The sequence below is a fragment of the Mytilus californianus genome, unplaced genomic scaffold, assembly GCF_021869535.1.
Source record: "Mytilus californianus isolate M0D057914Y unplaced genomic scaffold, xbMytCali1.0.p SCAF_64, whole genome shotgun sequence".
NCBI lineage: Eukaryota > Metazoa > Mollusca > Bivalvia > Mytilida > Mytilidae > Mytilus > Mytilus californianus.
In genome coordinates this window covers 652,850-669,016 of record NW_026262717.1, presented here as the reverse complement: position 1 = coordinate 669,016, position 16,167 = coordinate 652,850, and the positions used below count along the sequence as shown (strand labels likewise).

The following is a 16,167-nucleotide window of genomic DNA, read 5'->3' as shown; positions in this document are numbered from 1 at the left end:
CAACAATATGGTGAAAAGTTCATATCGTCCAGTAAATTAGTGTATACTTGGAGACAGGATGACCACAACAAAAACATTTACTTCGAAGCTATTAATATTGATGGAGTGCAGAAAATAACATCATCAAAGATTCTTATATCCATACAAAGTAAGTATAAACATTTTTTTTAATCTTGCCTACAAACATCACTTTAAAGATATTCAGTGTTCTAATACCGGTATGTTATTTAAATAATAAATCCCAAAGCGTTGACTATTAAAATTGGTCTCCTTATTTTGTATGCGAATGACAGTTTTGGTTACATTGTAATTTAATCAAAAGAAATTAAAGTATGACTCCGCTTAAATTGAACGGATTGTATAACCTTGTATTAACCAGAATAACATTTATTTTGGATCTATCTTCAAATTAAAAAAAAACCAAAACAACCGTATCGTACTACGAAAAAAAAGGAAACAATTCTATTTTCATGAGGCGGTTTGTTTGTTTCATTTCTAAAATTTAGCAATTTATGTCTTTTATTATCAAATAAGGTGATTTTGTTTTGACTGGTTCCGATCCTTTTATCAACAATGATCAGCCTTTTACACTTAACTGCTCATCTCATGTTGTGCCGAGGGGAGAAGAAGCATATTTCTACAAGGACAATATCAGTATCATTAACATACGTTATCTACCATCAACATCAACGTGTTATGGGATACCACAGGACGGAAAAACGATATTCCAATGCAATGACACTTGCACTTGTTCAGAGGATGCTCGAATATTCACATGGACTTACAGAGGAACTGTAACCAACCAGCGAGTAACATTTAAATGTGGCATGGATTTCGGTACTGATCAAAGAAATGTCACGTACAGAGAAATAACCGTTGAAAGAGCATGTACGTTACGCTAGATGGTATATACATATTGCTAAACACGCATTAACGTATTGTGATAATAATAAACATCAGTCGATCAAATTTGTTTGAATTAAAATATGTCCTACAATATGTAACACCATCCTGCAATTCACTGTTTACGTCATTATAACGTCAAAATTTACTTTGCAAAACAAAACATTATAATATATCATACTAATAGCAATATGCATCCACCTCAAACTTATAGTTTCTCATCATTATAAGTGGTATTTTGACACAGGTGTCAGTTTTTAGAGGAGGATAATGTAAAGCTCTTTACATTATAAATACATACACTACCATGTACTATGTAAAAAGTAAAATAACAAAAATACCGAACTCCAAGGATAATTCAAAACGGAAAGTCCCTTATCAAACGTTAAAATTGAAAACTCAAACACATCAAACGAATGGAAAACAACTGACATATTAACACATTTAACACAGTTCCGTGTGTAATATAACATTTTATGAGTAAAAACTTGCAAAATTTGTCTTTTCAAATAATGATTAAAAATCTGTTCGATTGGTATATGAAGTATTTCAATAACCGTCAAAATGAAGGCATTTAAGAGCATTTTATTATCATGTTAATGTCAATTTGAAATTTTAACCGGCATATTTCAAATATCTTACAAACATATATGTTTAAAACAAATCATTACAAGTTGAAGTATTGTTTCATATCTTACACAAAACAAAACGTTAGTGAAAAATCGTACAGAGGAAAATGATAAATTCAAATAAAAAGTCGTCGGTGAGACAACGAAATCATTGTAAGAACTGAAAAAATTTAGCTCAACGTGCCTTCGTTTGGCTTCAGCCCTATAATAGACCAACAATAGAAACGAGATCTAGAATCTAGTTTGCAGTGTTCCTCAACGTCGTTTGAACATATGTAAGTAAATCATGTTAATGTAGAATTTATGACATATTAAGGACCATTAACGCTGAAATGTTAGCCGATTGTGTCGGTAATTTGGAATTTTATATAAAAGTGTTACTAGTATATATTTAATTTGCAAACTGCAAATAACATTTTTAACTTATTATCCAAAAAAATGTTTTAATCCCATAAGTTAATGTGACTCCGCCAATTACTTCGGATGCACCAACACGAGAACCAGACGCTCCATCAAATGTTTTCGTTGTTTGCAAGGAAACGTCAATGACAGTTTTTTGGAGACCAGGATTTAATGGCGATGATATTCAAAAATTTAAAATATTGCTTGTGAATAACCAGACAAACCAAACCACTACTTCACAGTTCATGCCTGATCAAGGCAGAGCAGAAGCAGTGTTGTTAACTATTGAATCACTTGATCCAGAAACGTTATATATTGTGTCTGTGCAAGCCAGTAATACACACGGGACAGTGGCATCAGAAAACGTTAACTGCTCCACATCATCAGGTTAGAAATTATTCATTTTTTTAATTTTTTACAAGAGAAAATACTATTTGCAAATCAGTATTTCGTAAAATAATTGATTGATATTCTATTCTGGAAAAGCCATATATAGTTGTAATTGGCTCTGAAATAGCTTCCATTAAATTCCAGTAAGGTACTTTGTATGTTTGTCTTTTTGTAAACATTTATGATTCGTGCCAATCTGAGGAGTCCATCCTCTTAAGTTCTTATGATGAACTTTTACACAACTGTACTGTAGATTGATGGGAAAATTGAGTACTTTCAAACACATTAACACCGCCGTATTCCTTTTGTGTTTGTTCTTAAGTATGTCCCTAATTCAGAGGCTGTCGTTGATTGCAACGGTCTTTGTTTTTCTTTTATTATGCATTAACTGATCCAAAGTAAATAAGGATATAGCGAATGTGAATGCGTTTAAATATAACAAAGTTTTTCCAATTGTTTCCAATCAATATTCATTTTCCCCGAGTATTAATTATGAATGATATTGAAACGTACTTATTTTGTACATAAATTAGTCCGTTAGTTTTTTCGTTTGAACTGTTTTACATTTGTCATTTTGGGGCCTTTTACAGCAGACTATGCGGTATGGGCTCTGCTCGTTGTTGAAGGCCGTACGGTGACCTATAGTTGTTAATTTCTGTGTCATTTGGTCTCTTGTGAAGAGTTGTCTCATTGGCAATCATACCACATCTTCTTTATTATATTGGCGTTTTTTTTTTTCTCTCGTTTGGTTACATTTTTGACAATAGTGTTAACACAGTTACCTTAACTAAAAAAAATAGATAGATAGATTTATTTGATCAAATATCAACATAAAACATAACTGAAGTAGTATAAAAAAAACAATAGCAGACATGTAAACATACTTAAATCATAAAATCTGTTAAAAAAATGTTTGAAACCTAATCTGGATTGCCCATGAAAGCATTCCGGCTTATTTCGAATGGGGTCTATTTATGTCACATTCTTTAAAATATTCAAATATAGTAAGAAGAACTCATGGATTTGGCAGGTTTTATAGCAATCATGCAAAATTTAAAACCAAGCATTATCATTGATCTCATTTTCCTAAACAAACCTCCATTTCAGATCAATGAATATTAACAACCTTTTAAGATCCGAAAAGTGGAGATTTACCAATTAAAGTCATAAATAATTGACATAAATTACAATTATTTTTATCAAATACCCATGTTCGTCACCAAGAAATGAACAGAATAAGTCAATTGCTTTTCTGAACATTATTGATTGATTGAAGGCCGTACGGTGACCTATAGTTGTTAATTTCTGTGTCATTTGGTCTCTTGTGAAGAGTTGTCTCATTGGCAATCATACCACATCTTCTTTTTTATATTGGCGTTTTTTTTTCTCTCGTTTGGTTACATTTTTGACAATAGTGTTAACACAGTTACCTTAACTAAAAAAAATAGATAGATAGATTTATTTGATCAAATATCAACATAAAACATAACTGAAGTAGTATAAAAAAAACAATAGCAGACATGTAAACATACTTAAATCATAAAATCTGTTAAAAAAATGTTTGAAACCTAATCTGGATTGCCCATGAAAGCATTCCGGCTTATTTCGAATGGGGTCTATTTATGTCACATTCTTTAAATTAAAATATTAAAATATAGTAAGAAGAACTCATGGATTTGGCAGGTTTTATAGCAATCATGCAAAATTTAAAACCAAGCATTATCATTGATCTCATTTTCCTAAACAAACCTCCATTTCAGATCAATGAATATTAACAACCTTTTAAGATCCGAAAAGTGGAGATTTACCAATTAAAGTCATAAATAATTGACATAAATTACAATTATTTTTATCAAATACCCATGTTCGTCACCAAGAAATGAACAGAATAAGTCAATTGCTTTTCTGAACATTATTGATTGATTGATGGTTGCTTAATGTCCATTTAGCACATATAAAAGTTCATGCATATTCCGGATGAAAACAATTAATAATTAATGCAATAGGTAGGTTCTGTAAACTGGTTTGCCTAGAATAAAGAGCAGTACTAGCACTGAAAAATCTGGTTTTTGGATAGCGTAGAAATTTTACCATACACCAGGTATCCTATACTAATCCCTCATACAGGTGTATCACGATTTATGTAAAGATTTTGAAATGCGTTTGCTGTGTCGTTTCAGAATATAGGTTCTTTAACCTTTTGAATAAAGGCATTTGTTTCACATATCGCTCACTAACTCTAGTATTACTGGATTTATTTCTCCAAAACTTTACATTATTGATTGGATTAAAAATTCAAAGCTCCTTTTAATATTTTGAATTGTTTGTTTTTCCGTTCCAGTGTTGCGGGACTTTAACTGTTTGAATTAAGACAATTTTTCACATATTGCCCGCTTACTCCAGTATGCCTGGATTTATTTCCTCAAGACTTTACATTGTTGTTGGGATTGACAAAGGAAAGTTTAATTTCGATTTTTTTTTAATTTTCCGATTTCCGGTCCAGAGTTAAGGGACTTTGATCGTCAGATTTAAGTTAGTGTTTTGCATGTTGTAACATAACCAAGTTTACTTAGACTGATTTACATAATTGTTGTAATAGTTGACCATTACACACAATTCGATTTAAAAAAATCATTGATTAGGATTCAAGATTTATTCATAACCTCAAACACATACAGGTGTACAAGAGGACAATATAATTACAAACATAAGATAATACATAGCGAGACAGGACAGATAAAAACACAAATACATAGTATTTCATAAAAGACAATTGATATAATTAGTTAAAGTATTTCATAATTTTCTTTACGAAAATTGATAATTTCTTTTGTACTTGTACGTTACATATAGACAGCAGACCGGTAAATTTGTTCTTGCTTGGGTTCATTACATAATAATTTGATATAAACTTTGATCTAAGAGCAGAAACATCAACATTTTTACAGGTAAACAATATATGAAACTCATCACCTATTCCATCATTACATAATGCACATATTCTATTTTCCCTCGCAATCCCCGCCCATCTCCCCGTCTCAATAGGTAACTTCAAATTCGAACATCGAAGTTTAGAAATATAATATCTGTCCCTAGGTAATAATCGTAATAAATATGGTTCCAAACAAAACTCAAGTTTAAATAAAGAATAGTATTCCCCCCTGGATGCATTATGTATCTGTGAGAACCAGTGCTGATAGTACTGATCTGTTAATCTCTGTTTAACCATACCCTTTAACCAATGATTATTTACAATTAACTGATCGTTCCATATAAAACTAAGACCTGTATCATCAAAAATAGATTTTACATATTGAATCCATTTAAATTTGGTAGGATTCGTTCCATGTAATTTAATCATAAGTCTTAGAAAGATATTTGACAGTTTGCTCTCTGCTTTAATAGTTCTGCACCAAAATGATGCCATCCTAAGTTTTATAGAGATATCCAAAGGAACCCGACCTAATTCCCCGTAAACCATAAAATTTGGTGTACTATTCCGAACACCAAGAATATTTTTACAGAACTGCAGATGCATTTTCTCAATATTCTGTTTATTTTCAAACCCCCAAACCTCTGATGAATATAATAATATAGGTGCGATGACAGCATCGAAAAGTTGTAACTGAATATCAATAGGTAATGATATATGTTTTATCTTTCTGTATAGAGCAAACATGCTTTTTGTGCTTGATCAAAAATCCTTTTTCTAGCAGTACAAAAATTACCGTTGTAATTAAAAGTTATTCCTAAATAATTGAAAGAATCTACAACTTCTATAGCATTACCGTATACATGAAAATCAAATTTGTGTCGTACCTATCTTTTGCTAAACACAACAATTTTTGTTTTATCTATATTGACTTGGAGTTTCCATATGTTACAATATTGTTCAAAAACATCAAGTGCATGTTGTAGTTCTTCTTTACTATCCGACATAATAACCGTGTCATCTGCGTACAGAATGACAAAGATTCTAACTAATACTTGTAACAATTCTTCACAGTTTTTTGATATATATTCTAAATCTTTTACATCATTTTCCACAAAAAAGCTTTCTAAATCATTTAAAAACACCGAAAACAAAAACGGTGATAAATTTTCACCCTGCCTAACACCAACTCCACAATTGAAGAAAGTTGAACTTTGGTTACCATATCGAATACATGTCTTTATATTTTGATACATATCAGGCTAAGGGGGAATTACATTGCAATGTAATGCATTATATTGCAATTACTTTGACAAAACCATGCATTAAATTACAATTACAATTACATGCATTTATCAAAGTAATGCATTAAATTACAATTACTTTTGCAAAGTAATGCATTGAATTACACATTACATTTGTAAATGTTATTATTAAGTGAAAAAAAAATCAAACATTTTGAAAGACCACATGAAGTCACAAAAGATTCTAGCATATGCAATTACTGTTCCGTATACATATTAAATTTAAGTATCAAGTAAAAAGTCTATTCAGTACAACTATTTCATTTTAACATCATAACGGTTTCAAGGTATACATCTCTGTGTTTTCTCAAAAAAAGAAATCAAAGAAATGAAGTCTAATATTTATTTTAACTAATGTTAACTTCACTTTTATAAATATACATTTGTTTTATTTAATTCCAATCAAAAATATTTAGTATACTGAGAATTTCTTTCCTAATTAATTAATAAATTTATGACCAAGTGTCAAAATGGTGAAAAAGATTGATTGTAAAACAAACTAATTAGTGTTTTATGGCAATGGTCAATTTTCTGTTATTTAATCATGACAAGGTATTAATTGATGTTTTGACAACAATAAAACACTTTTACAGTAATGCTTTTCAAATAAAAAATGGCAATATCCAAATGATTATGTTCTTAATAAATCCAGAACTCTTAAATTCTGCTTTTGCGAAATCTCCAACAATCTGTGAAAGATAATGCCATGTAATGCAATGTAATGCATGAAATTACACAACTTTTTTCTCAAGTAATGCATTAAATTACAATTACATGTAATGCACAAGTTGCTGCATTACACATTACATGCAATTACTTGGAAAAATGTAATGCATTACCACACATTACAATTACAAATTTGCATTACGCCATGCCTGATACATATTATAGATAACTGTAAAAGTTTTCTCAGTAATGTGAGATTTTTGTAACTTTTGCCATTACCCTGTTCTCCAAACAGTGTCAAATAGATATAAGAAGATGTGGTATGAGTGCCAATGAGACAACTCTCCATCCAAGTCAAAATTTATAAAAGTAAACCATTATAGGTCACAGTACGGTCTTCAATACGGAGCCTTGGCTCACACCGAACAGTAAGCTATAAAGGGCCCCAAAAAATTACTAGTGTAAAACCATTCAAACGGGAAAACCAACGGTCTAATCTATATAAAAAACGAGAAACGATAAACACTTATGAACCACATCAACAAACGACAACTACTGAACATCAGATTCCTGACTTAGGACAGGTGCAAACAAATGCAGCGGGTTTAAACGTTTTAATGGTACCAAACCTTCACCCTTTTTCTGAAACAATAGTGTTACATCACAACATAGAAAGACACACTATAAAATATCAACTGAAATAGCTTGACTCAATCAAAGGACATATTAACACCATTGAACATACACTGAACAAATAAATTTGACCTATGACACAATGTAAATACAAAATAAATAAACTAAGGGAAGAATAATAAAAGTAACATGTTATATCGGTAATAAATGTTAAACAATTAAAGAAAAACAATATGCTCGAACAAAAATACCATCCATTTGCAATAACTTTAAACACAGGTAAATGAAAATAATTGTGTTGTTAGGTATACGTGTACAGTACCAATAGAGAAAGGAAATATTTTTACAAAATAAATAATTTGGATGTTCATAGTACGAAGTGAAAATTTATAGTTATACCAAACACTTATCAAAGCTGGTATATAGACCAGATATAACCCTGCATAACATTATATAACAAAAAAGCAATACAATTAGTATCAACAGGTCAAATAAACAAGAAAGTACGACTTGAGAGTACTAGCAGTTACTGACAGCTAGTTAAAAGCCAAAACAATTAATAATAAAAAAGCATGCATCAGAGACTAAAATCAACTAAAACACATCCCAGGGATTTAGTATTTTAAAGTCATGGACAGTCAAAGAAGACATGACTAGTGCAATGCCAAAAATAAATGTATCGACAGACAGTAGGATAGTTAGGAGTTTAACCTCTTTATAGACCTAAACGAACGTGGGTGTGTCTTTATACATCCCACTTGAAAAAAATACAAATTTAGTTATGTTTTAATTTGCTGATGACCAAATCTATATTAGTGCCAATGTAAACTATATTCAAAGATCTAATTACAACATTGGTAAGATAACCTTTACTAATAAGTTTGTTTAAAGGTTCGATGAGTTTACACGGATCACATAGTGATTTCCGCGCTTTAAGTACAATATTACCGTAAAATTTAGGATGTGAAATACCGTTTTTTTCAGTTTTCTACAAGTACAGCCAAATTTACTAAATAAATCAAATCTTTGTATCTGTGAAAGAACTTAGCAAAAGTTTTACGTAATTTATGGTAACGAAATCCTTGATTTAATAATTTACCAGTGATGCTTTGATTACGTTCGTTAAAATCTATAACATCACTACACACACGGGCATAACAAACGAGTTGGGATATATATACACCGTATGATGGAGCCAAAGTCAAATGCTCTCTTGAAATCCACAAAAGTGCAAAATAATGTTTTGCCCATCGAAAAAAATATAGACAAAATTGAATGCAGCACAAAAATATTATCGGTAGTTCAAAATCCTTTTCTAAATCCAGCCTGAGATTCTGATATAAGTTCAACTTCATCTGAGAAAATATTTAATCTCTCATTTATTATTGATGAAAAAGTCTTTCCAAAACAAGAGTTTTTTAATGTAACACCTCTATAATTTGCAGGGTCTGCTTTGGAACCTTTATTCTTAAAAATAGGAATCATTATACCAAGAGACCATAACTCTGGAACTATACCCGTATCTAATACTAAAATAAAAAGTTTAACATACATTGGCATAAGATCATATACAGTACATTTTATTATTCATTAATTATTTTGTCACATCCCCCAGCTTTATCATTTTTTAAGTTTTTTACACTTTTTAAAATCTCGTTTTCGGTTACAGCACCATTCAATAAGTTATACAATTCATCTGGCAAATTATGTACATTAAAATTAACCTCTGGTTCCTCAGTATTTGAGTCACATCTATTCATATCTTTGATAAAGTTATAGAGAGCTTCAAAAGAAAGTTCAGGATCTACGCCTTTTTTTATCTGACCCAATACTATTGAGAATATTCCAAAACTTTTACTATCTGATTTTTTGGTCTGACGTAACTTATTGCCAATATTTCTTTGGTACAGTTCATATACTTTAGAAAGTTCAATTTTGTAGTTTTTGCTTGAGTTTTTCATTTGTTTTCGATTTTCAGTGTTTTTTACAAAACTGTACCTTTTCTGCGCTTTGTGAATTTTTTTCTGTAAAACATTGCTTGTTAAACCAAGGTTTTGTATCGCTTTTGGGTTTGCGATTTTTAAACGGCTTATGTTTACCAAAAGTTTTCGTAGCAACTGATTGAAAAAAGTTGCTGATTCTCTCTACAACTTTGTTCATCTCATTTTGATGAATCCCTTGTTGTACTTCTAAATTGTCTAATTTTAACAGTATCTGTTCTAACTGACAATCATGATCACTTTTAACATTATCTAAAAATTCTGAACACTTTTCTTCTCTCCACTTGACATATTTTTCACTACCCAATTGAGAGAGTTCGTTATTACTATTAGACGTGTTAGGAAAGTCAATACGATTTTGGCGCTGATGTTAAATACCAATACCACTACAGGCTATAGTGGGGACCATCTCAAAAAGCCTAGATAACCATTTATTATTGTTACCTGTATTGCTGAGATTTTTTTAAAACAATAAACTTAAATAATAACAATTTATTCAACAATACACAGATGAGGATCATGCAAAAACACGACCATTATACATATTTATTAATATCATAAAATTGCATTGTTTCATAGTAGTGATCGATTAAGTTTAAAATCGTACGTTGTTCCTCCTTTTCTTATTATTTTGCCGAACGTCTTCAAGGAAAATCCAAAAAATGACCAAAATAAATGAATAAAAGAACACTGCTATCAAATTACATCCTAATCCGTTTTTTTACTCTACATCAATCTTTGTTCAAAATGTTCGTTTATTTGAATTTTTTTTTAAATGTGCTTTTCATGTCTGAACCTTTTGTAGCTTTTTTATGCCGTATGGGTTATGTTCCCTGTTGAAGGCCATATGTGACCTATAGTTGCAAACATTTACGTTATTTGGTCTTTGGTGGATAGTTGTCTACTTTGGAAATCATACAACATCTCCTTATTTTTAGTATCATGTATCTAGAATAGAGCAATGTGAAGCTTTACATTCTAATAAAAAAACTAGAGTATGTGTGTACTAGGCAACTAAAAAAAAAATAATTGAAAAAAAAACAAAAACTTTTTTATTGTCTTTCAAGGCCGGTAAATTTTATTAAATCACACACTTTAGATAGGGGTCCTACCCCTATAACCCCGATAAGTTATTTGCATCCCCACAATATTTGTTTCCATAAAACCCGATATAATTTTCATACCGAAAAAAGTATTTTCAAAATTCTATATATATTGTAAAAGACGGAAAATTAAAAACACCTTTTAAACGAACGTCAAATTATGTAAGCAATTCTTGTATAAATTTCTCTCCTCGTCATGACGACGACTTCCGTCATAACTGTTCATTCAATATACATTTTAACCATATTTTCTTGTATGCTCTAATTCAAGAAACTTCGTCATTGGTCAATTTGGGTTGTCTGAAGTACCATTTCTGCAAAATATGGTTCCAATATCCGAATTGTTAGATTTTTTCATTTTCCAGGGGAGACATATTATCTTGTCCTATTCAATTCTATTATCTTTATTTTTTCATTTTGTCTAGACATGTCACTCTGGAAATCTAATGTTATTCTGAAAAGGGACCATACCTGCAAAAACCTGTTCAAATGTCTGAATTAATTATCCTAATTCACATTTTCCCTGACATTTTCTTTCTATCAACTTTCGTAAGTTAGTTTTTCGGACAGAAGAGGTTATCGAAATAAGTTTTAATAGATTAACACATTCGGACACTATTCAAGCAAAGTGTTGAATGTACGTTTCGGTGATGGGTCGGTAGTTTTTTTTTCCTCTTGGTATCACAGCTTCCTCCACCAACAAAACACAACTAGACGTTGATTTAATTATCTTTAGGCCAGGAGGATATTTTGAAAACGGAATATTCCTTTTCACCTGCTGCAAGGCCTGTTTGATTTTTTGACGGGCAATTTTTTTTTCGATTTCCTGCATTTTGTTATGCCGAATACTCATCATACACTCCGCTTTCAAATTGGACGGTATATAGTGATGGGTGGTGGCATATGTCTGTTCTGTCATACCCAGACAATACAAATCACATACGGCTCGTAAAAAGGGGTTTTGTTGGACATCAAAACGATGCGCAGCAGTACAACCTTCTTCAAAGAATTGGCACTAATTTGAAATTGGATTTTTCTCCAAACTGTGTTAATGTGATGAGATTGATAGTACCGCCCAACAATTGTTACGCAATATAGGAGACACCGATTATACAAAAACCGCGTAAAAATTAAATAGAAGAATTTCAGAGTGTCGAGTTTATGTCGAACACGCCATCAGACGTTTACAACATTTAGGGTTGTCCGGACTGTGTGTAGACATTAAAGACACGAATTAAATCAAAAGTAAAATCACAAAAATACTGAACTCCGAGGGAAATTCAAAAAGGAAAGTCCCCAATCAAATGGCAAAATCAAAAGTTCAAACACATCAAACGAATGGATAACAACTGTCATATTCCTGACTTGGTACAGGCATTTTCTTAAGTAGAAAATGGTGGATTGAACCTGGTTTTAAAGCTAGCTAAACCTCTCACTTGCATGACAGTCGCATCAAATTCCATTATATTGACAACGATGTGTGAACAAAACAAACCAAAAAAAATCACAAATTATTGAACTGTGTGCTGGACTTGTGGAGAGATATCAAAGGGACATTCAAACTCATAAGTCAAAAATAAACTGAGAGAATTCGTTAACAAAAACACTCCTAAATTAAACAAACAAATACATATATTAATATCTATGAAATACCCGTGCATGATTTAAAATTTGTGGTCGACGTTAACTGTTAGCTATAGTGTATCAAACACACCACAAATATAAACTATGCTACGCCTGGATACTTTTCAATACAATTGTATTTTGAGAAAGTCCACACTTAAATCGTTATTTAACTTCAGCACAGTATTTAAATCCCTTTCCTAACACGTCTATTATATAAAATCAATGGAGCTTGAAAAACTAAATGTAATTGACAATGGACATCTGAGATCAATGGATCAAATTCCTTAATATCGAATTCTTTAACAACTGGAAATAAATTTGATGACAATAATAAATAGTCAATAACACTTGTGTCATTACAGGTTTTTTTACCAACCTCTATCATTACCTACTCTAGAGTTTGCTATATACATGTTATTTCTTTTACATACATTTAAAAGTTTGTGTCCGTAGTTATTTGGTTCACAATTACAACTTGTAACTCTGTGTAATGGAATACTGTTTCTAGGTAAATTTTCGTAAGCAAACATATATGAAAGTATACCCTCGTCTGAGTTAAATTCAAAAATATCAGCTAAATTTTCGTCCGGTATAATATAGTCTGGTAAACTACCAGTTTTGGCATTAAAATCACCAAAAATAATACAATTTAAACTGTCTATGTTTTTTATATTAAGCATCTCATTTTCTACCTCATCAAATGATTCACTTGTTGAATATTTCGAATTTGCAGGTGGAATATAAACACAACCTAGTAAACAATTAGTTTTCTGGTTTATAATAAGTTTTGAGATCTTGACCCACAGTACAAATTCACAATCTGTATTTAAAAAGTTTAAATAACCTTTTAACTGATTTCTATACATAACAACAATACCCCCTGATTTCCTTTTACATTTTTTTCTAATTCTAGAATAATACATATAGTCATCAGGTATATTCAATAAATCAGTGTCAGACAGTTTTGTTTCTGAAAATAGACAAATATCATAATTTTTTTATCATCTCTGTAAATTCCGGACATAACAATTTTTGTTTTATACCACAGACATTAAGAAAACAGATTTTTAGTTCAGAAAAAGTATTATCCGCATTGTTTGTTTGATTTTTACACGTGCTGATATCTCTTTCTGTTCTTCTTGCACAACACCCCTATGCGCCAGGAAAAGGAGGAGGTGGTCTTTGTTCCATGGATTGCTGGTTTTGGAACGATGGTCTAGGTGGCATTTGTGGTGGAAGTCGCGGGAAGAATCGCCTGTTGTCAATGTAAAGTTTATCATCACGTAAATAGGCTAAGTGCCCCTTCTGTCTAGCGTCCTTCATAATTGGTACCAATTCACGCCTTTTCTGAATAACTTCCCCTGGAAATTGTTCATGGACACGAAAGGTGTTACTTTCTTTCAATTTTTCTCTCGCAGCCGCCAGGACCTTTTCGCGGTCCTTTCTTTATTTAAATTTAGCGACGATTCCCATTGGACCTCTATCATGGCGCGGTTTGAGCCTATGAACCACGTGAAATGGAATATCGTCTTCGATTCCAAGTTCATTTGTTAAAAATGTTTTTAGTTTTTCTTCCGTATTTTCTGGTTGTTTGATATCAGAAACATCAGGAATCCCGCGAAATATCAAATTGTCTCTCATCGAGCGAGTTTGTATATCTACTATTCTGTCCCTCAATTCACAATTTTCGTTTTGGAGTTTTTCATTTTTTATAAAATCGATATTCTGTTCAATTACCGATGATCGTATTGATGATTCTTGAATATATGTGCTGTGTTTGTTTATTTGTTGTCGCATATCCGTTACGTTTCTGTCTAAATGTTCAAACCGTTGTTCCATGGCATTTATTTTCATAACAATGTCATCAAGTATGTCTAGTTTCTGGAGTTTTTGTGAACAGTCTATCATAAAATTTTCAAATTTACTGTATAACGAAAATTCATTTGGTGGAGATTGTGGCGAGCTGAAGCTGAGATTAGTTTGAAGAGGTTGGTTCGCTACCAGAAAATCAGCAGGAGTTGTAGGGGGAGTCATTGGGTAAGTTTGATACGGGGTTCCGATTGAAGTTTGACCGTATGTGTTTAAATGGTGTAAATTACTCGGGTTACCATATAATATGTTATGAGTTGTACTTAGTTGATCCGCTACTGGAGTATTAGGTGTATTGCGGTTAACACTCTGTACCTTGTTTACATTGGCGTCCATTTTTTTTGTTTTTGATTGTGGTGGTGTCTTACTTGAACTTCGTTTCCTTTTATTATGTCCTTTTCCTTTTTTCGATCCCATGTGCACTCAAGTTGTTGCTCAAGAACCTAATGTTCGTCATGTTATATCAAAAAGTTCCAATAAATTCCACAAAACATATATAACTAATAACTTTTTTGTGAGAGCTCAGAAGCCCTGTCTATCCTGTCCGCCATTTTTCTGTTTTTTTATAAGAATATAGTATGTTTCTCAGTGCGTCTTTATATGTTCATGGCAGCTACAGAAGATTCAGACAACCTTAATATAACTGCAATATAAAATATCAATTGGGGGTCATAAAAAAAGTGTTCAGAATTTAAAAAAAAAACGAAATATCCAACAAATTTGTATAACTTTATGCTTCAAGAGATCTTTAAAAAATATTCCAGTGTACCAGCGTAATACATTCATATCTAATTTGTCGACAAATTTTAAGACGGAACTGTAAATCAACTGTATTGCAGTTTAATAAATTGGCATTTTCATGTATATTAATGACATATATGGTTTTGTTAAGGTTAGGCACTTAAAGAATCGGACAAAATCGCGGCTGTTGGCATTGGGGCAGAAATAGGATCGGCTATATTAATATTTGGAATAACAAGCATTGCAGTCTTTTTTTTACAAGAAAAGAAAAGATACAATCAAAGGTTCGTAAAATATATGTTTGTTTTTCAATCTTAAAACAGTCCTTTTTCTTTAATTAAAAACGATCTCACCCAGTTTTGCAATTTTCACAATGTCTCAGGAGAGTCGTGTTCTAGCTACATATAGAGTCAAATAAAACCTTCCACAATATCATCAGCAATATAAAGGTTTGGTGATACCAGTCAATCGTCTTTGTCGTAAGTTCGCTCAAATACATCAACATCAACGTCATATAGGATGATCTTTCCAAATGGTTCTGCAAAGGTTTTGGGACGAAAGAAGTAAATTATCAACAGATAGCAAGTCTAACATGTAGAATGAATTCGAGTGTTGTATCGATTATAATTATGGGACAATTCAATACAAGTACTATGAATAAATGTAAACTATATAAACTCATCGTAGATACTGTTTGTTTTTTAATTGAAAAACATCTCCCGTTTAGTTTCAGTGTTCTACATAATGCCCACTCTCTCCTCCGTCGTGCAGCGGGGATGATCGACTACCTATTTTGTTCGTCTGTAACGCATTTCTGTCACATGTTCCGTAGCAACAAAATAAAACTTCTTGTTATATGACACCAAACGTTATGTGATTACTGTGTGCTATACATTTTTAGTTCCTTAAGCTTTTTGCTGAAACTTCATATTTATCAAATGTGATGATGCATATTTATATCATTTTTGT

At 31.6% G+C, this 16,167-nt stretch overlaps 1 long non-coding RNA gene across 1 annotated transcript; it reads left to right on the top strand.

Annotated features, from left to right (window-relative positions):
• Positions 1-540: 540 nt before the first annotated feature.
• Positions 541-15,476, top strand: LOC127707330 (uncharacterized). Its single transcript, XR_007984784.1, has 3 exons — positions 541-888; positions 1,989-2,321; positions 15,350-15,476. It is a non-coding gene; the product is annotated as an uncharacterized LOC127707330 (long non-coding RNA).
• Positions 15,477-16,167: the final 691 nt, after the last annotated feature.